Below are 20,768 nucleotides of genomic sequence, written 5' to 3'. Positions count from 1 at the left end.
GACGCAGTCTGGAGGCTGACGGCGCGGCGGCAGGTTGCAGGAGCCGGTACCAGCGCGGCCGGGGGCAGAGAGACGGGACATCTACCTCTCCCAAGCCCTCCGTGCCACTCACCCCCACGCGAGGAGGCTCAGGTCGGCGGTGGGAGTAGCTTCCTTCCCCCCAGCCGTCGCGGCTCCGCTGCCCACCGCTCCCCGACTTGGCCTCCCCCGCGGCAGCAGGCAGAGCGGCGGGCAGAGCAGCGGGCAGAGCAGCGGGCAGAGCCGTCGCCGCGGAAGGAGCGCGCCGCCCCCGCCCCCCTGCGCTGCCCGCAGGTGGCGCTGCCGGCAGCCGCGCTTCCAGCCGCCGCCGCCGCGCCGGCCGGGCTAGCGCAGCCCCTCGGCGCCGGCCGCAACCCCTGGGCCCGCCCGCGGCTGCCTGCACGGGGCCGCGCCTCCCCCGGCTGCCCGCCCGCCGCGCTCCGCGCCGCGCCGCCTCCCTCGTACCCACACACACGCAGACACGCGCGGCGCTGCCGCGGCCGTCCGGTCGCCCCCGGATCTTGCTGCGAGCAGCACGAAGCGGCCCAGAGTGGAACCCCCGTAGCCGGCGGGTGCCGCTGTCCCGGCGTTGCCCGTCTGCGCGGCGGCGGAGAGGAGCGGGAAGTGGGCGAGCGGCGTGGGGAATGGAGACGCCCGACAGCATCCTCGGGGCCGTGTGACAGCGACGCTAACACACGCGAGTGCACCCACCGGCTCGGAGCTGGAGCCGGTGCAAAGCCGGCCAGCGCCGCCCTGCCCCGTCCCGCGGGGAGCCGACATGGAGTGAGAGCAGCGTGCCGCCGCCAGGTAAGTCGGGGAGGGTCACCCGAAGGGAGGTGAGTGGGATGGTGGCTCGTAGCTCGCCTTTTGGTGCCTGTGCCCTTACGACGCGTTTATTCAGACACCCTTTCCCCTGAGAAACGCCCTTCCTCAAGCCCCCCGGCAGCCACAGCAGTAGGGATTCGGGGTGCGTTACTTATGTAACCAGGGAACGAGCAGCCTCGGCTGCTTTCCACTGGGCAAGCGGCAAGGCAGCGAGCGGGGGAGCAGCGGCCGAGGAGAACACGGAGAGGGGTTGCTTCCAGCTGCCGTCGCGGGAGTCTTCCGCGTGGGAGATCCGACCTCACGCCCTCGGGCAGAACGCTGGCGACGCGACGGGGCCGGGACCGCGCCACCCTCCCCTTTCCTCGGGGCTCGACAATGTGCACTCGCGGGCGGGAGCGACCAGGGGCGACGTCCCACCTGGCCGCCCCCTCCCCAGCGGCGCTGCAGCGGCAGCACCGACGCCGGGAAGAACTTCAAAGCGGGGGTGGGGGCATGTTGTTTCGGCTGCGCCCGTCTCATTCCTCATCTGGGAGGGCACCGGGAAGCGGCTCTGCTGCGGGGACCTGGGGTCTGAGGGTAGCTGGAGAGAGACTGAGGAGAGCCAGGGTACTGATGAGGGCAGCCCAAGCCAGGTTGAGAGGAACCGAAAACAGGTTAAGGGGGCAGCGTGGCCCCAGCTCCGCCAGGCGGACAGAGAGAGGGGAGAGCCTCCGACGGAGGAGCGGAAGGAAGGAGGTATGCTCATGAAGGGGTGCCCGTCTCTTGATCGGAGGGAGAGCGAGCTCAGTATCACCATGGCGACCTGAGGGAGGAAAGAGCTAAATAAATAAATAAGTAGGAGATAACTCCCCCTTCCCCTCCCCCGGCCCCCACCACCGCCCCTTCCCGACCAGGTCCGGTCCCAAAGTCAGGGAGAAAGATACACAGACAAAACTTTCCTCTCGTCTTTATAGGGGGATGCGAAGGGCCGGGGGACTGTAGTGGCAAAGGGGTTACCCCATACGGCTCAGCAAGCTGCGGTTCTGCGGAACCAGGTTCCGCCGAGTCGCTGTACATGGTGACTCTTCTCCGGCCGCAGAGGGAGGAGGAAGCTGCTTCGACGCGAGCTGCTCATAACTGCTTACCGCTGTACCAACCATAACCCCCCATCCGCCCTCTCCTCCCCTCTACCCGGTCGCTCCGAGCACCGCCAGCTCTCGGGCGCCTTACCGCCGTCTGCGGGCTCTGCGCTGCCTCGCTTCAGTACCGCGGAGAGCGGTAGGAGCGACGGCAGGACCCGGGTCAGCGCCGGGGAAGTGGCAGCCCGGTGGCAGCCAAGCGGCCAGGCAGGTGGGCGGCTTTGAGTCTTGGCCCTGCTCCGGGAGAACCGGGGGAACCCCCGTCGGTGTACTCTCGCCAGAAAAGTCTGTCTTTTCTCTGACAGAGTCAACCCCGAGGACACTGCTGCTCCTCGCTGCGTGTCGGGAGCCAAAGCCTCACCTAGGGCCGGTAAACTTTACTGAGTGAAGAGCATGCAGAAGCTGAGCACACAGTTAGCAAACGATATCTCCTACACAGACTTGCTCGAGGTTGTTTCTTACGACGCTTCTGCAGTGTTTTTCTGCAATTTGTTATGGCTAACTGGTTCCCCACAGCAGGATTGTGCATATGCACAACATCCATAAACTGAGTCCTGCTGAAATTGTGAAAAATATGTGTTCTCAGCTTGTTTCCCTTGAGAAGATTTGTTAAGAAGTTGCACTTGAAGAAACTGCACTCAGCTTAGGGATCTCTCACACTGCTGAGGTGTGCCATTACACAGGTGGAGTTTGTGCTGGGTAGATAGACATAAGTCATGATCAACTAATCAGAAAAACTCTGCCTGGTTAAGAATGGTTCTCCTCAGACATTTGGTGACCACTTTAAAGAAATACATAAAGTTGGGGATAAAGTATGCAGAATAGTTAAAAGTCACTAAAAGCAAAGATTTATTTATTGTACTGATAGACTGTAAATTATTTCCTCTATTTTCCTATACATATATCATGCTAGTAGTTACATATGCAATTATTGCTTCAGCCTATGGAAAAAAATATTCTAGAAAAGCAAATATAATGAATAATATTAACTGGGGAAGATAGAGATGGGTTAGCCACTTTTGTGCTGTTCACTGTGTCAGGATGTTCTCTTTTTTTCCATTCAGCAAACAAGATTTATTTAATCTTGCCTTGGTCTGGATACACAGTAAACTATAGATACATGTAAAATTACTGGGTTTGAATTCAAATCCCCAGCCTCTCGACAATATGCTTTAACTATAAGCCAGCTGTCCAATTACACCAGCTACGGGGTTCCTTCTTTGTTATAAACTGTCTGTTTCAAATAAGTCCTAGCCAAGCAGAAATAACCACATAGGCGACTCCTGTTCAAGCATGTGGGGTTAGCTGAGCTTTGTACTTACACAAAGCCTCCAAGCAAATTCATCTCTAAGAATAACAAGTTGAAGTCTTTTTAAACTGTAGATCCACGTTTGCCCTGACTACACTTTTTGACAAGCCAAGTGAAGTAGTGAGTTAAGCCTCTATAGAAATGGAGACCTGAATTTCTTAATGATGGTCTTATATTTTCAGGCTTGTCTCATAGGAAATACAGAAATCGAGGGCTGAACTATAAGTACGGGTTTGGGTACTCATTACTTTCCTGTGGGAGAAGAAGAAGTAATAGAAACTGACTCTTCAGGGCAGTATATCGGATCATTTTTAATAGCTGTAGCTATTGATTTTATTATGTAAGCAACAGTCCTGCAGTGTCAGAATAATTTTATCAGATAATTACAGAATGATTTTGCCTTATAAGCAATAAAATAAAATAATATAGCAACTTCAACAGAAAATCCCATAACCACAACCTTAATCTGTTTAGTGAAGGACAGAATTCCTTGTGACATTTCTATTACTGCATTTACACCACATTCTATATGAGCTCACTGCAGAAAATACTTGTTTTTCATAAGCATGCATTTGTAGCCTTGTTTTGTATTCATTTTACTGAAACATGGTGTTTTGGAAAGAAGGCAAGGTGTCTCCTTTAAATTGTGCAAGAGAAGTAGAATTTCCTTTCTATTTTCTTAAAATACCCATCACAAGAGATTTATTCAAATATTTTGCAAGTTTAAACTCTTATGTCGTTCATTCTTTTACCTATAAAATATCAGGAAGTGTGGACACAGTTGGTATAAGGTAATTGGGATATATAATCCCTGGAGGTGTTTAAGACCAGGCTGGATGAGGCTCTGGCCAGCCTGATCTAGTGTGGGGTGTCCCTGCCCATGGCAGGGGGCTTGGAACTAGATGATCCTTGTGGTCCCTTCCAACCCTGAATGATACTATGATACTATGATTGTCATGATATTTTAATGGCATTTTCACATATAAAAGCAGATATTTTTATTCAGGGTTTTTTTGTATACTTCCATAAGAGTAAGGAGTAAAAGAAGTCATATTAACATGCTCTCAAAATAAATTAGACTAGTGCTTAAAGTGTTGCAGAGAACATGTTTTTTAATTATTATTATTTCTTTAATTTCCATTGTTGATAAAACATGAGGGGCTTTGTTCAGTGTTTTCATCATCTGCTTGCTACAAAAGGTTGCTTTTTAATTTGGCCAGTTAAACACTGTTGGCTTTTTAAAAAAAGATATTATTTAAGTTAATGTGTCTGTTACAGATGTACAATTTTTACTGATGGAGAGAGTTTTGTACTGCAAAACATATATAAACACCAGTTTTAAAACAGTTATCCTTCAGAAAGAGACCAACGCTTCTTTCACAATGAATGCTCAATTTACCGAACAGTAAGCACAAGGGAAAAGGTTTAATCCCATCCCCTCTTGACAGTGACTTCCTGGAAGATTTTTTAATTCTTTCCCCCCAAGCTGTGTATCAGATGCTTTACGAGAATGCATCCAGCCTACCCCAGGCCACCCCCAGCTGGCATAACACAGCAGGTGAATGGGAGCAGTCCTGCACAAGCAGCGTCCAGAGGAGGAAAACCTCTGTGGTCAAAAGTCATGTGGCAATTTTTGGTCATGTACATTAGTGCGGCAGCTGTAAAGGCACTGTGCTGCAAGTATGAATCAAGTCCATAAGGAGGCTTAGAGCACCATTCCCATTTCATTCATCACTTTTCTGCCTAGCAGAGTAGCAGACAGGGAAAGGAAACTTGGAAACAACTAAGGAAACACATCTTCTTTATATTTTAAAGTCTCATCAAAAATGGATTTTTGCTAGCTATTGGCATGCTGTCTATTCACCAGCTTTAACATATGGCCATCAGATCATTCTGTCTTCAGATAACAGGACAAAAATAAGTACATTTTAAAGTTATTGAAAGGCAATTTCTACCAATAATTCATGGAAATGGACCCTCAGAATCACACAATGCCCAGTAAAATCAGTCAAAATCTGTGTGAGTGCAAGGACTGTACACAGTCCTGACTGCAGAAGCACCAGTTCCTGCCAGAGGCTGCAGAAGAAACTCTAGCAGAAACGAGAAGAGCCACTAACTAAACTTTGCTCTAGAGCATTAGTCAGTAGAGATTTGAATTAAAAAAAAACCAGCTAAAAGGTGAAAGCTCACTGATTCCCTGTTTCTATTTGCAGTTATACTTCAGGTCAGACATTAAAAAACATCTGGGATTGAGATAAGATTCCTGGTACAAACATCCACAGGCACAGCAGTCATAATATTACTGTATGTCTAACTGGCAATAAGATCAGAAACATCCTCAGCATGCACATTGCCCTATTATAATAGCAAATATCACTCTACTATTTGAAAATAGAAGACTAATTCTCTAAGGTTTGCCTTACCTCAAAATTAATGCAGACATATGGCTGGAAGTGTATATTCACCATTCTTCAGCTTGATATTATTTACTTGCAAGAAACATTTATGTTTTTGCCTCACTTATCTGGGAAAAAAATATAGTATACCCAAGGACAGAACTAGCCTTGCAGTCAGAAAACACCAACATTTTCAAGCATAGCTTGCAAGTCACAGTAGTAAATCATGATTCCACAGAGATTTAAGATTTTTTAGGCATTTGCTGTGTTAGAACAGACAGTGAAGGCTCATTCAGATATTTAAGCCAGAGAGCCTGCTGTTAATCCTTACTGCTAAAGACCCATCTACCATTTCTGTCATGTGTGCACAAGTGAGTGGTTCATACTGAGATTGTTCAGCTTCAGAATTCTACACATAAAGGAACATCTGAGCCTCCAGAAAAGAATTCCAAATAAAGGAACTGCCTGACTGATTCTAAGACAAAAGATTCAGGATTCTGGCACAAATGTAAACATGATCTTTGCTGTTCAGCACCTGATCCTCATGCACCTCATGGCTGAAGACAGTGGTTGGAGACAGTATCAGTGGGGAAAGATGTTTTAACACAAGCTTGGGTATAGTTCTATATTATATAAGCCTATAGAAACAGCCTTAATCTTGACTTTAATGTTACTTCATACATTAGACCTGACTGTATTGGGTCTTTAAGTCTCACTATGCCTTTAGAAAGAGAAGTCCTAATAAACACTAATCACAGGTTTATATATATATATGTTCTGTATTATTCCACATTCATTTAATCTACATAGACTGTTGGGAGCCTAACCTGAAGAAGCCTCTATGAGCAGGATTTGTTGGGACTCACCAGCGCAGAACACTGAGGCTTGTTTTCTGATGAAATCCAAGTGCTGGCATTTGTGCTGAATTCTCAAAAACACCTATGGACAAGGAAACAATAATGTGTAGATTGAAAGGGTGACATAGGAGGCTGAAAGAATGAACAAGATGACGAGAGAGAATGCACGAGAGCATAGTTAATACGATGCTCTGATCAACTATGTTCTGCAGTCTTTCATCACAAGCATCCCTGCATTAGGCTCACCAGCTCAGAGTACTTTGCAGCATTGCAGGAAATCCTTTGCTTTTTGCTTCCCATCAGAAAAAAAGAAAAGGAAACAAAAAAAAAGAAGGTAATCACATTGTGTCTTGTCAATACAGACAACTTTGGCAGCGAAAGCAAAGGAAAAATTATCATATAATTTAGTATTTATCATAATCAAGAGCAGGGGTTCATTAGAATAATGAATAATTGCCAAATTATTCCTCGAAGCTTTAATTTGAAGAATGAGAAAATAATGACATTTCCTACCTTCCTGCTTTTTCTCCTCCCCTCTCCTTTTAACACACACAGTCTGTAGTTTCTATCGTCTTGCCAGATCAATTTCCCATTCCTGAAAAGAAGCATTTATGCTAAATGACTGTAATGAAGAATCTTCTTCCAGCTCAGTAGCTGTCTGGACATGGAAAGTTAATTTCCCATTGATTTCCATGGGTACAGATTGTCATAGAAAAAGATTTGACAGACGCTACTCACTTTGGAAGTACAGCCTCCTCAGTCTCCCTATAGAACCGGGCAGCTCTAAAGGGCAACTCTAAAGAGCAACTTTAGTTTACCAAAGATCCCAACTGGCCTCTAGAGATGTCACATTTTGATGCCCCAAGTTTCATGGCATGCATCTCAGGTAATTAAATCAGTGTGGCAATCTATAGATGCAGGTGTGGGAGATTAATCCCTGTTTTCTGAGCTTCCATACAGAACTGTACCCACTAAACTTCTTCATCTGCATGGTCCTACATGTTTGTCTTACAAAAACATCAAATGAGGCTTTTTTTTCTCTCCCATTGTTTCTGACTCTCTTCAGCTCAGTGCTTCCTGGACGTAAACTATCAGAGCTTCCTGGCCTTAAACTGTCAGAGCTGGAACCAACTGCAGGAACAGGGGGAGCATAGTTATGCAAAGAAAAGGGTGGAAACCTCTTTTAGTAACTAAAACTGATGGCTGTTTAGGAATATCAAGATTGCCATTGATTGCAGTGGGCTCTGAATCATGGCCTCCATGTTAACATGGAGAGGAAAGGAGGTCAAGCTGGAAGGGAAGTAAACTGTGTAATCTTTGGTACAACCTAGTACTGTGTTCTCTTCAGTATGCTGATGGCTTTCTCTGGTATAGATGCAGGAAAGCGTATCAGTTAGATGGGAAATAAATAAAATGTCTTATTTAGTTCTTTACTGAATGGTAATCAGGATTATTAGATTTTCACCCACTATCATTTTTACAGGGGGTAAGGAGAAAGGAGGCTATTGGGTTGAGGCTTATTAGCACTACCTAGTGTGGTAGTGCCCAAAATGCAGTTTATCTCCAGTACTCTTGCAATGCTTGGCTGCTGTGAATTAATGATACTTCAGGTAGATAATCATGTTAAATAAAGTAGATATATGTTTATCTCAGCCAACTCAACCAAAGGAGGTGAACAATCTTTATGAAGCTGTTGTTTTTCAACTATTAGGCATAATTACATTAAAGCATAAAGGGCATCATAAGTCTTCCAAGATTACAAAGTAATGTTAATTTAGTTTCCAGAAATATACCAAAGGTATCATTATAATCAGAAAGACAAACAAACAGAAGATCTAGTTGCTAAGAAAACATTCCAACAATACTTGCAATATTCTGTAAATTCTGTGTAGGGTACTTGCAATACAGTTTTGTGGTAGTTGGTGGTAAGGGTGGTCTTTGCACTTGTGAGTGCTATGCAGTGCATGAGAACACAGTGCTTGTAAATGTTCCCCAGACATTCATTGCCATTATTTCTTTTCTCTACAACTGGACTTTAACTTTTAAGAGATGACCACCAAATTCCACTGCATCACTGTGAAAATTCTGAGTCTGACACCTGAACGTGTCCAGAGAAGGGCAATGAGGCGGTGAGAGGTCTCAAGCACAAGCCCTATGAGCAGAGGCTAAGGGAGCTGGGGTTGTTTAGCCTGGACAAGAGGAGGCTCAGGGGTGACTTTATTGCTCTCTACAACTACCTGAAAGGAGGTTGTAGCCAGGTGGGGGTTGGTCTCTTCTCCCAGGCAACCAGCACCAGAACAAGAGGACACAGTCTCAAGCTGCACCAGGGGATATTTAGATTCGAGGTGAGGAGAAAGTTCTACACAGAAAGAGTTATTTGCCATTGGAATGGGCTGCCCAGGGAGGTGGTGGAGTCACCATCCCCTGAGGTATTCAAAAAATGGATTGTACATGGTACTTCATACCATAGTTTAGTTAGTCATGAGGTTTTGGATGATAGGTTGAACTTGATGATCTCTGAGGTCTTTTCCAACCTTATTGATTCTATGATTCTTGTCAGAGATTGCAAAGTTATGTAAAAATGGAAGGTAAAAATTTGGAACAGGTGAAAAGGAGAAGCGTTCAGGGGAGAAGGGATAAAGACATACCAAGAAGGGAAATAAAAAAACTCCTAAACCAGATCATAAATACTCCCATATTCAGAACAGTCCATTCCACAGATGTCTCACTAAAATATAAGCCAATCTGCAACATCCAGCTGTTTCTGATCACTATGTGCTTTCTCTCTACTCTTTGCAACTAGAAAAGTTATGGTTTTAATTCAAATCCATCTCTTATCAGATACCAGAGCTCAGAAATGCATGTCACAACAAGCTACAGCAGTTAATACACTAGCTTAACACTACCAAAGTCATTGCCTGATGGCTCTATAAAAAAATAATTACAAAGTTATTTTAAAGTGCTGTCCAGAAAAGAAACAGTACCCACTGTGTTTAAACAGCAAGCATCTTTCATTGTCACACTGCATTCCAGCAGCCTTTGCTGCAGGAAGTAAGAGGTAACAATGGCAGATATGAGGCCAATATATCTCCAGGCAGAACTTGAAGTGAAACACTGTATAAAGTCAAAGAATTAAATATCTATATCTATATCTATATCTATATCTATATCTATATCTATATCTACACATATACATATACATATACATATACATATACATATACATATACATATACATATACATATACATATGACAGAGGGAGAATTAGGAAGAAGTTCTGACTTGAACTCTTTGCAACAAGCAGAACTCATGCTTTGCTTGTATTTTGCTTTTAATTACAGCTGCATTCAGAAGCCAGACTGGTGGGTTTGGGGAGTCACACATAACTCACATGTTAGAAGAGAATTATGCTCCTGGCTGGTAGGAAAATCAGGTAGGCCCTAGGAGGTGCTGAAGCAAAAGAATATATGATGTTACCATGAGGGGTAATAATAATAACAAAAGAAACCAGAGGAAGCCTTACTGCAAATGTATAGGAATAGTAAATCCTGCCAAGCTGTTACAGAAATAGAATCACAGAAACTATGTGATCTTGTTCACGCATTTTAGTCAAAGAGTATTAAAGTCTTTCCGTTAACTTCAATGGCTTTCATATCAGACCTTAAATGTAAATTTATTTTAAATAGGCTAGCATAGAGGAAAAAGAGATCTTACATACAGCTTCCTTAGTGCATTTCAGGATGACTTCATTACTTAAAACTGTCATCAGAAATCTTTGTATAATCCAGCCTAAACTTTTTTCCTATTTGTGCTACATAATTGTAAGTGTGCAGCCGGCAGATAGAGGCAAAGTGATCAACTAACATATTCCAGAAATGTCTACAGATATTCCAAATCCTTTCCTTCATGATGGTTTTAAGATGTGGTTTCTCACGTTTTGCCACAGTGTGAGCGCATGATACTTCCATGGTAGTTTTACTTCTCCCCAGCAGTAAACTTAGCATGTTTTCAACAGAGATGGCTGTGCATCAACCCAAACATTTACCAGGGCTTAGACCTTGAGTATTTCGTCTTGACCTTTAATAGAGATCAGCCTGTTTTAGGTCTGAAGCATGAATTTGGGAGTAAATATGAAAATACATTTCAAAGCTGATTATTTAAAAATTAATGGCTGTGGAAAATCTGTGTGGAACGTCACTCGATAGTAGTTGAGGTGAGCACAGCTGGAATGGTTAAGTCTGAGATACTAAAAAACTGTCATGCTATATTTCCTCACAGTAACCACTGAAATAGTATAATACTATTTAAAAGCTCAGAATTGAATCAGATGTATTCTATTGCTACTTTCTCTTTCCTAAGTTCTTCATAAACAAGTAGTGCAGGATCAGAGCCATATCAGCCAATGGCAGTAAGTCTAACCACTCAGTCAGTTTAAAAGCAAAGCAAAAAATGTTAAGATCAGCCCTTTATACAGATCAGCATGATAAAGGAGAAACTGTGAGGGGAAACTACATTATGCTTGAAGAAGATATTTTGGCTCATAATCATGCTGGACTAGATCCTGTGTAAAGAGGACATTTTCAGTAGTAAGCAAACATTGGATCAAGAAAAAAAAAAATCTTGAATAGTAGGCACACTAAAATGCAAAGGAGCATTGTAGCTATAAAGTGAGTAGGCAGGGTTACTCCACAAGGTTCAAGACAAAGACACACCAAGGAGGTGGATTGTACAACTGGGAAAGGTGAGAGCAAACACTAGCAACTTAAATGACAAGAAATCTTCATCTTGTTCTTGAAAATGAAGCCTCAGGCACCCCTGCTTATGAGCAGAAGAGAGGAACATCAACCTTCACTTTTTCCAAGTTACACAGAGGAAAAGCTACAACCTTTTACAACAATTAGATTTCTAGCTTAAATCAGGTTTTTAATTTCAATAAAATCTAAAATTGAGTGAGGCAGGAGTCAAAGCATATATTTCACAGTTCAGCATAGTTGCATTCTAAAGACTAGATTTTGTGGGTTGTCCTCATAGTTGGTTGAGCATCGTAGATAAAGATGAGCCATCAGAACACAAAGGGGGGGGGGGGGGACGGATGGGAAAAAGAGCAAACCACCACCAAAATAAACCCAAAAAATCCTCCATGCCAAAACAAACAACAAAAACCCACCCCACAATCCAAGCTACACTTCAAACCTTACTCTCCAGTTATAACTGTAATTATCAAAGCCATACTCAGTAACCTAGAATTAGCATTTCTTCTTAATCCTACACACCAACGTGGGAGGCAAACAGGAGGAGAACAGTGCAGTCCTGATGTGTCTAGATAAACATGTATTAATGATTAGTAGAGAGGTCAAAATTAGAACTATTAGAACTAAAAGAATTTTTTTTTAAAAGCTTCTCTTCCCAAATAAAAATGTTTATACAAGTAACTGGACAATAAAATGACTTTAAATTGCCTGCAAATGTTTCATCTGTGCCAATAGTCAGGGACCTAACCTAATAAATCCTACCACCTTCCAGGATTTCACTTGATGTGAAAAGACCTATTCAGTGTATGTACAGTTATTACTCTAACTTAACCCCTCTTATGGACTTCTAATGAACTCAGAATAAAACCTAATGAACAGTACTGAATATAAAATTATTAAATCATTTCACATAATTGTAGAAAAAAACAGATTAGAGGAGATCTCTGGAGGTCTCATCAAACCTCACCAGTGCCAAGCAGAAGGGAATAATCCTTTCCCTCAAACTGCTTGCTAATTTTTCACTAATGCATCTCAGCACATATTCATGTCTCTACATACAGCCACTCCACATACATCTTGCTGCCTGTAAAGCCTACAGATCTTATCTTGCAGTGTTGTACCCAGTGAGTTGGTTCTGAACCTGTTTTGATACATGGCTTGCTCTTCCCCATCTGGAGGATGTGGCATGGTCCTTGTGCAATCCCACGAGGTTCTTGATAGGCCATTTCTCTTGCTTGTTGAGGTTTCTCAATGTAACACCCTACCTTCCCTTTGTATTAACTGCTTCTTCCAGTTTTGTGTCATATGTAGGCTGGATGAGATGCCTTCAGTTCAGGTCACTGATGAAGGTATTAGAGCTGTTCTCAACAAGTGTCAACCCCAAAAGAATACCATGAACTGTTAAAACAGTAGGCCTTTCGGGGTCAAAGGTCTAGGCAATTTTTCATCCCTCCTTATTCTACCCATCCAGTCCAAATGTGTGTCATATTTCTGGAAGGTTTATTTGTCAAGCTTTCTCCTGTAGAAAATCAGTGTACAGTATCCCCTCCCAGAAATGAATTTTTAATTTTACTTTGCCTTTATAAAATGTTGTCTTTATAAAATTCCTACTCTCACCGAATACTTAAGCTATATTCTTTCTGTATAATGGAATAGGAAGCTACATAATTTGGGGAATTTGTTAACTATTTTGCAGCAAAGCAAAGGCAAATGTTGGAAACATTTAATCGTTCACATGGCAGATGTTTATTGTGTGAGTAGATCTGCACAACTGAAGTCCACAGAGCTATCTGGCATATACAGTTACACATAGATGTTTTGGTTTAGTTACTTCTGAAATCCTTATCATGTATTTGTTTTCTCCTGATGTATTTCAGCTGTATGTTTCTTACATTAGTTATACATGAAAGGTAACTGCTGCTTTTGAAGTGAATGAGAGTTTTCCTACTCGTTTCAGTGGGAATAAAATGAAGCTCTTAATTAAATGTTGTCAACTATGTCAAGCTTTGTGGAAGAACTTTAACATAGTGATACTTTACTCATAGATATATCCTTGTGGGATAATAATTGAAAATGTGAATTAACTGCAATAACTATCACATAATCAGGGTTGTTTTTTTTTTAAGAAAGTAAAATTTCTGATTGACTTAAACAGCTACAGTAGTAACTTGAATTAAACTACTGCATTTCAGCACACTAATAAATGCCCAGCAAGGGCATTACAAGGAATTCTGAAACAAATAGCCCCCTACTCTGCTTTCCTTTTGATTAAACTGTTTTCTCCAGTTTCTTTCTTAGTTCCATGAATACTAGTGTCTCTAGACTATACATTGGGCCACCAGAGCTGTTTCATGTACAGAAATAAACTAAATACTCCTTACTTACTGCTCTTCAAGTGGCTGATCTTTTCCTCACCTTCTTTTCCCTTTGCTGCTTATGTCTGTAGCAAAAAGCATTTTTTTAACTCATTCAGTGTTAGAGCTTTTTGTCCCCACTGGGCCTCTGAAAATGTGCCATGTTTACCCTCTACACTTGGAGGGACTTCTCACATCCCTCCTGAGGGTATTCTCTTTTTTTCATGGTATATTAATAAGCAAGCTCAGAAGTATAAAGATATATTGAAAAGTGGACCAATTATCCTGTCATGAGGAGTAGGCAAATTCTAATCTGCCCAGATTAGAAGGGAATAAATTCCATCCTCTAATACATGCCCTCACCTATACTGAAATGGCTTTCATTTTCCCACTGGAATGGTATATTCTATTTCCTGCTGGAATGACCTACAACATGTAGAGGTGAAGTATTGAAAATTGCTAGGAAACACTTCAGAGCACTAACCACAAGCAGACAGAGTAACTCCAGTTTCTAAACAAAATGCAATTATAGCCTTTATTAACCTGTACCCCTTCTACAGGCAATGGAATAAGATTAAAGAGTGCAGTCCTTACTGAAAAAGTACCCACAAAGCAGAGTTCCAGTTTGGGAAATAAAGCAGCAATGACAAGGAGAGCAGCATTGCAGTGCTCTGTTTATTGTCTCAGACTCATCAAAGATTCTGAATGTTCAGATGTCACACGTTCAGTTTAAAGTCAAATAATAGTTTCTCCTAATTACTAGCACTTTGAACTTTTAAGTAGTATCTCAAAGTGAAGCTTTCCTGCCTCTAGCAACTCCCACAGAAAGAACATTTCAAGTTTAGCATGGCTACAGTAGATGCAGCACGCAGCATCTTACAGCTCCACGTTATTGACAGTGCCATAAAAAGAAGATATGATTAAAAGAGATGCAGGCCAAAGTAACTCCTGATTTGCATGCCATACATTCTCACTGGTGTTTTATGGAATGGATCATACACCAGAGGACAGAAACTCAGAGATTTGCTTAATACAGCAGTCATATACCAGGCAGAAATTGTATCCCTACAGAGCTAGATCCTCAGCATGGGTGAGCACAGGTTTGGGAAGCTGACCCATGGATTATTTAATTATTGAACTGTTTTCCCAGTTTGATTCAGGTTCATTACTCTGTACTATGCTGATTGGCTCTTGATGTCTTCAGTCTAGTCCCATGAATAGAAAAGCTCAGATTCCAAAAGCTTCCACATGCCACTCATGATCATACTTCTACCCCCACTTAGGGGTTTTTGAATGTCAGAAGCCTGTCATGGTAAATGGTCAACTATTTGCACTATACAACAGGGATCCAATACTGGGTATGCAGTTATGCATGCTTTTTATCAGGTCACTGAATTAAATTCGTGGGCTACATCAGTTTATCACATACACAGAAATGGACATTTTGCCTGGTACAATTATCTTCTAATCCAAGTAATCTTTGTCAAAGAATTTTATTCTCTTAGCTGTCATAAACTGTTGTTCACCTTTACAGTGAGATTCAGTACCCCGTTCTACTGTCACTTTCCTTATCGAGTAATTCTTGTCTTTCCATGCTGCTGCAGTATTATATAACCAGCCATGTGCAAAAGTTGGATGCAAACCCAGCTTAAGATCCGAGTCAACACAGCACAGCCATGTTAAGTTATCTGTTTAGAGAAAGGTACAAACCCTCAGCTGGCCAGTTCCCATTACAAAGTAACAATGGTCAAGTGTTGTAAATGCAATTCTTCCCTGCCTTGAACTCCAGAGTCACATATTTATCTGTGAAAATCAGGATGGGAGAATGTGACAACCACTTTGCAAGAGTGTGAACAGCATGCAGAAACACTAGAGCACGTCTCCAAAAGAGCATATTGGCATGAACACAAGGTAAAGTAAATCCTCCATCCAATCAAACTAATTCCCCAAGATGTAACATTTTTATGTGCAAGGTTTGCACATAGAGGGCGTGAAGCACAGGAAACTCAGCTCTGCTGTTGATAAAAAATAGTAAAATCGCAATGAAAAAGAGAGGAGTGGTAGGATGGAGAGAACAGAGAATTATGTTGTGATAGCAGAACTGGAGAGAACACCTTTTTGAACTTGCTAATATTTCAGTGAATGAGTTTTAGTCTTTCCTAAGTGATGAACACAGGCAGTTCCACAAGAAAAATAGAATCATTTGGAAAAGACCTCTAAGAAGTATCTTGTGTCTCAAATATTTTTCAATCTGCATCACTAAGGACAGTGACAAAACCTTGGACTACAATTTAAGGGCTGTATTTCCCTTTCCATGAAGGTCAAAAGAAAAAACATATGCAGTACTGAATATGCCACTTAATAGGATTTCATAAGACTCATGATGGAAAGCTGTGAGATTGGGTCATGAGATACAACAATGGTCATAAACATTTTAACGCAGGAAACTTCAAAGGCAGAGACAGTAGATGATTGTATAGGTTTTGCAACACTAACAGTAGCAGAATATGAGGAAGAGGAAGGACAGACTTGTCTGCTTTCATCTTTGGAGACAGTTTCCAGCTCCTGAGTAATCATCTGCTGAGATCAGGAACAGACACATTGTCCTGGTAGGCAGAAAAAAAATATATTCCAAATCTGTTATGAAAGAACTCCTCAAGACTTGAGAGGATGTATTGTTGCCAAGCAGCCTGAGTCTGAATTGACTAACTGAAAAATTACTCAAGTTTACCTGTGTCACTAGCTATATTTTTTTACTCCAGACATCAATACTACCTGGAATTAACAAATGAAAATTAATTACAAAGTTCAAAGAGCTGGAGCAAAGGGCATAGGGAAAATACAGGGAACATTTCTTTTAGTGAAGGGCCACACTCATGAATGGGTAAGAACTAGGGTTCAATTCCTCTCTGGTCACATGGTATAGGTGGGATAGAGTGTGACTTCTTTTTCAGCAGAATGGGGCTCTATTGATAAGAGGAGTGCCACCTCCTGACAAAGAGAAAGGAACACCACCTTACCTTTTCTTATAAACTTCCTCCTGGAAGAGGGTTTTTACTGCCCTTGAAGGATGACAGAAACTGTCAGGAAAAATTTCTTCACCAAAAGGGTTGTCAAAGACTGACATCAAGTTTGACCTGAAGACATTCAAGGTCAAACCTGATTGGAGCCCTGAGCAATTTGATCACTTCAGGGGCCTGGACAAGATGGCCTTTGAGGGCCCCTTCCCACCCAATTCATTCTGTGAGTCTGTGGTTCTGTGTGTTACATAAGGATTGGAACAGGCTCCACAGAGAATGATTGAGTCACCATCCATGAAGGTATTTAAGAGATGTGGATGTGGTGCTTAGGCACATAGTTTAGTGTAGGACTTGCAAGTGTTTGGTTAAAGTTTGGACTTGGTGATCTTAAGGATCATTTCCAATCTAAACGGTTTTATGATTCTAGGTGTGTGTAAACACCATTGACTTTGACAAGTTTCTGAAATCAAAGACATGCAATAGTCATTGATAGTTAATGCAATAGGTCCATTCATGGGAAGGTCATAAAAGAGATGAAATAAATGAGTGAGTCAATCCATTGAGCAACTCCAATTATGTCCCTTTTATTCCCTGTCTTGCTTTAGCATGTACATAGTACCAGATGATCAAGACAATAATTTAATTGGTGCAAGAGAGGCTTGAAAAGGTGGTTGACACAGCAGGTTTGTTCAGTTCGTATCCAGTTGTATTACACAGGGGAAGGGACTAGAGACAAGTGTTCAGTTAATGGTAGAAAAAGAAAGGAGCAAGGTGCTAACACACTGGGGATTTAAAATAGGTCACTGACCTAGAAGTACCATTAGATTAACTATTTGTGGATAATTAGAAGAATCACCCAGATTGCAGGAGCTGTTAAACATAGGGATTTGAGGGATTTTTGTAGAAAACTACATCAGTTAAGGAAAGCTGTTGTCATGGATTGAGTCGAACCTGCGGCTGTTATGCATACCATGTGCAGTCATGCCAGCTTCACAAATGAAAGTGCTAATTGGAGCAAAGTATTCTGGGGCTTGAAGTTCAGATTGAAACATGGGAGGATTCCTGTTGCAGTTGCTGCTTCTGGGTTCTGGCTTCTTGGGTGTGCTCTTTTTCTGCAGGCATGGCAGCAGAAAGAGTAGGAGTCAGGTAGTTGTTTGGTTTGGTTTTCTGTTGTATGCTTTGTTCTTTTCCCTGTGTATTTCACTGCACTTCTTTTGCAAATAGGCTAAGCTAAGGTAATCACGTATTATATTATTAGATTAATTAGATTATTAGCTAAGGTAATTACATATTGTGCTTATGGTATTTTATGTTACATTAAACTCTTCTCTCTTTGTCTCACTCTTCCCTTCACTTTTGTGTTGGGGGAACAGGCAGTTTAGCCCTTGCGCTACACCATTGCAGCTGTCCTTCAGACAAAAGGCACACACCCATACTGGTGCATACACACATGCATACACAGAGGAATCCAAATGAAGTGTAAGAAATGTAGTAAGAGATGTGAATTTCACATTGACCTTACAAGAAGGAAGCATACACAGACTGGATCATAGCTTTGCAGATGAAATAGGAAGGGAATTGAAGGAAATAGGAGCTAACTCTGGCAGCCAAAAAAACAGAAAGAAATTGAGCTTACAAGAGTCATCAGTGATAGCAAGAAATTAATCTATAAGCAGATAAGTACTAGGACAAAGTGCTACAGATGATACTCAGTAAGATAAAGAGTATTTTATGTAATTTTTTGCATCAGCTTTCACAGGCCTTTGCCTGTGGTGAATAAGGGACTAGTACTGTTCAAACCAAGAAGGAAGGTCTTACCCTATAACTAAGAATGTGTATGCTACATGTACAGAAATCGGGATGTTTACAAATCAGTTAAGCCTGAAAAGTACATTAAAGCAGTGTCTGCAACATCAAAGCTACCTGCAAGTTCACGGGAAATGAAGGAAATTCTAGCAGATTGAAAAGAGCAAGTGTGGTGCTCATCGTTAATGAGAAGGATTTTTGGCAGAGAAACAAAGAGGAACTGGTGAATTATGAACCACTCACCTTAACTTGAGCTATTTAAAAAATAAAAACTGCTTTAGATGCCAGAAACTATAAGCTGAAAGATGCCAAATGGTTTTATCCACAGCATGCTGCATCAAGCCAGTCTAATTTCATTCCACTGTAGATCAACACAGGCTAAGAAGCTGAGGAGGTCATATATTTTGATTTTATTAAGACATTACACCATCTGCCACAGTGTTCTAATATGGAAACAGTGAAACTTGTTCTAGAAGAAATTACCTAGTCATGGTTACAAAACTAGTTGCAAAAGTGTGCTAGGGAAGAGTTATCAGTGTTTCATTGACAGTATGGAAGGATGTGTTAAGTTGGGTCTGCAGAGTGTCCAGTTTTCTCTCTGGTGCTCTGAATGATGAAATTAACTGTGCTCATAAAGTATCTAAGTTCTTAAGAGAATAAGATCAGCATTCAAAATTATGTTGACAAGGTGATAAAGTGAGAAAAAATCTGAAAGACCAGATTCAAATTCAATAACAACACAGCCTATTCCCCTGAAACAAGAATAATTACCTACGAAACCAAAGTGGAAACAACAGGAGAACAATGTAATTTTGCCAAGCGTGCTAGACTTTGCATATTCCATCCTGAGATATATGATTCCCTCTTAATCTAGGAGTTAGGCAAAAGAGAAGCAGCACATTCTGCTCCTGAGAGCAAGGATCTAACATCTAGATTAGATCATTCCTGATGACTTTTTGCATCCTTTCTTATGCTGTAGTACCACAGAGCCTCTGCTTTAAATTACTTCAAAGTTGTTTTACATTGCTTTTAGCCAAATGTTTTTTCAAGGTGTTCAGCACTTCAGAAATGTAAGACAGCTGTTTTATCAAGTTGCCTGTAAATTACAACAGACTGGTTGTGTCTGCCAGAAGCATCCTGCCCTGTGAGTGAATGTTGAGAAAGAATTCAACATGCTTGGCTGCCTCACTGAGACATTTGGTGGTGGAGGAGGAGGTGAGAGGAGGCCTTTACCAAGAAAGACTCCAGAATGCCGACTGAGTCACCCCGGACTTGGGACCCCACGAACAGTTATGACTGGGGAGGATCCCTGATGCCAGTGCTAAAATGTCATTGTCTTGAAGTCCATAAAAGATGTGGGCTAGAACAGGCTGGGAAAAGCATCAGTACACAAAAGCATATTCTGATAAAGAGGATGCTAAAATATCTATGTCCTTTTCAGTCATGTGCATCAAAGCAACTGAATGTTCCTTTCTCATTTCTGGGTGGCAATCACAAAAACCAGATGTTACACTGTTAATTTTTGTCACTGGCATCTAGCCTTCTGGCAGGATTAAAGCAACTGTTGGCATCTTTGGAGCAGCTGGGCAGCAGAGCTGCTTCCTTTACTTACACAATACCATTCTGAGTAACCTTTCAGCCTAAGATCTTGTTGCTTTGTAATCCATGTTTTGGCAGTCTTCTCTTCCACTCCCCCTGTTCAAATGTTGCATTCCCCAATCCTTACAGAGTCTAGCATGGATATTTATTGCACCATAGACTTGATGAAAAACAGATGTAAAATCCGGTACATCTATGACACCCATTTAACTTCCACTGCAGAAGGAAGGACATTTTCTGGGTTATATTTGCAGTTTAAGTTCATGGTGTCTTTTTCAATTCAAGCTTCATCAGTAAAGTAGGGTAAACAGACTTCAGCACTGTGTCATATATTTCACCTGGATGCCTAACGTAAAGTACATAACTTTACATAAAATACTGAATACTTCTGACGTTTGACATGATTTAGAAGTTAAGATGGCCGTCAATGGCAAAAAAAAATCATTTGAAGGATGAGTATTATTATTTCCAGCACTGACAGGTTGAATAAGAAAAGTTATTTCTTAGAGATCACATTTTTTTTTTTGCTACGAGCTATATGTGATGTCTTCTGGACAAATGAAGAAGAAAATAAGAGAATCAAACATAAAATTGATGTAGTTATTGGTCAAGTACAGCACATTAGGAATGTGTCACTGATACACTATAGGGTAGAAATACTATACAATTGGTTGAATATCAGACATAACATTTTCTCTGGTTTAGTTAATTGTC

The 20,768-nt window shown here is 41.8% G+C and overlaps 1 protein-coding gene across 2 annotated transcripts in view; it reads left to right on the top strand.

Moving 5' to 3' along the window:
- The first annotated feature begins 530 nt into the window (after positions 1 to 530).
- KCNJ6 (potassium inwardly rectifying channel subfamily J member 6) overlaps positions 531 to 20,768 on the top strand; it is a 173,870-nt gene continuing 153,632 nt past the window's right edge. For both annotated transcript variants that reach the window (XM_068144612.1, XM_068144611.1), the window contains exon 1: positions 531 to 825. The gene's annotated coding sequence lies outside the window, so the exon portion shown is untranslated. The remainder of the gene's footprint in view (positions 826 to 20,768) is intronic.

This window comes from Melanerpes formicivorus, unplaced genomic scaffold (genome assembly GCF_026170545.1).
Source record: "Melanerpes formicivorus ecotype bairdi unplaced genomic scaffold, bMelFor1.0.p_v2 SCAF_11, whole genome shotgun sequence".
In the NCBI taxonomy this organism is placed as follows: Eukaryota; Metazoa; Chordata; class Aves; order Piciformes; family Picidae; genus Melanerpes; species Melanerpes formicivorus.
The sequence above is the reverse complement of the archived record's forward strand: the minus strand, read 5'-3'. Positions and strand labels throughout refer to the sequence as shown.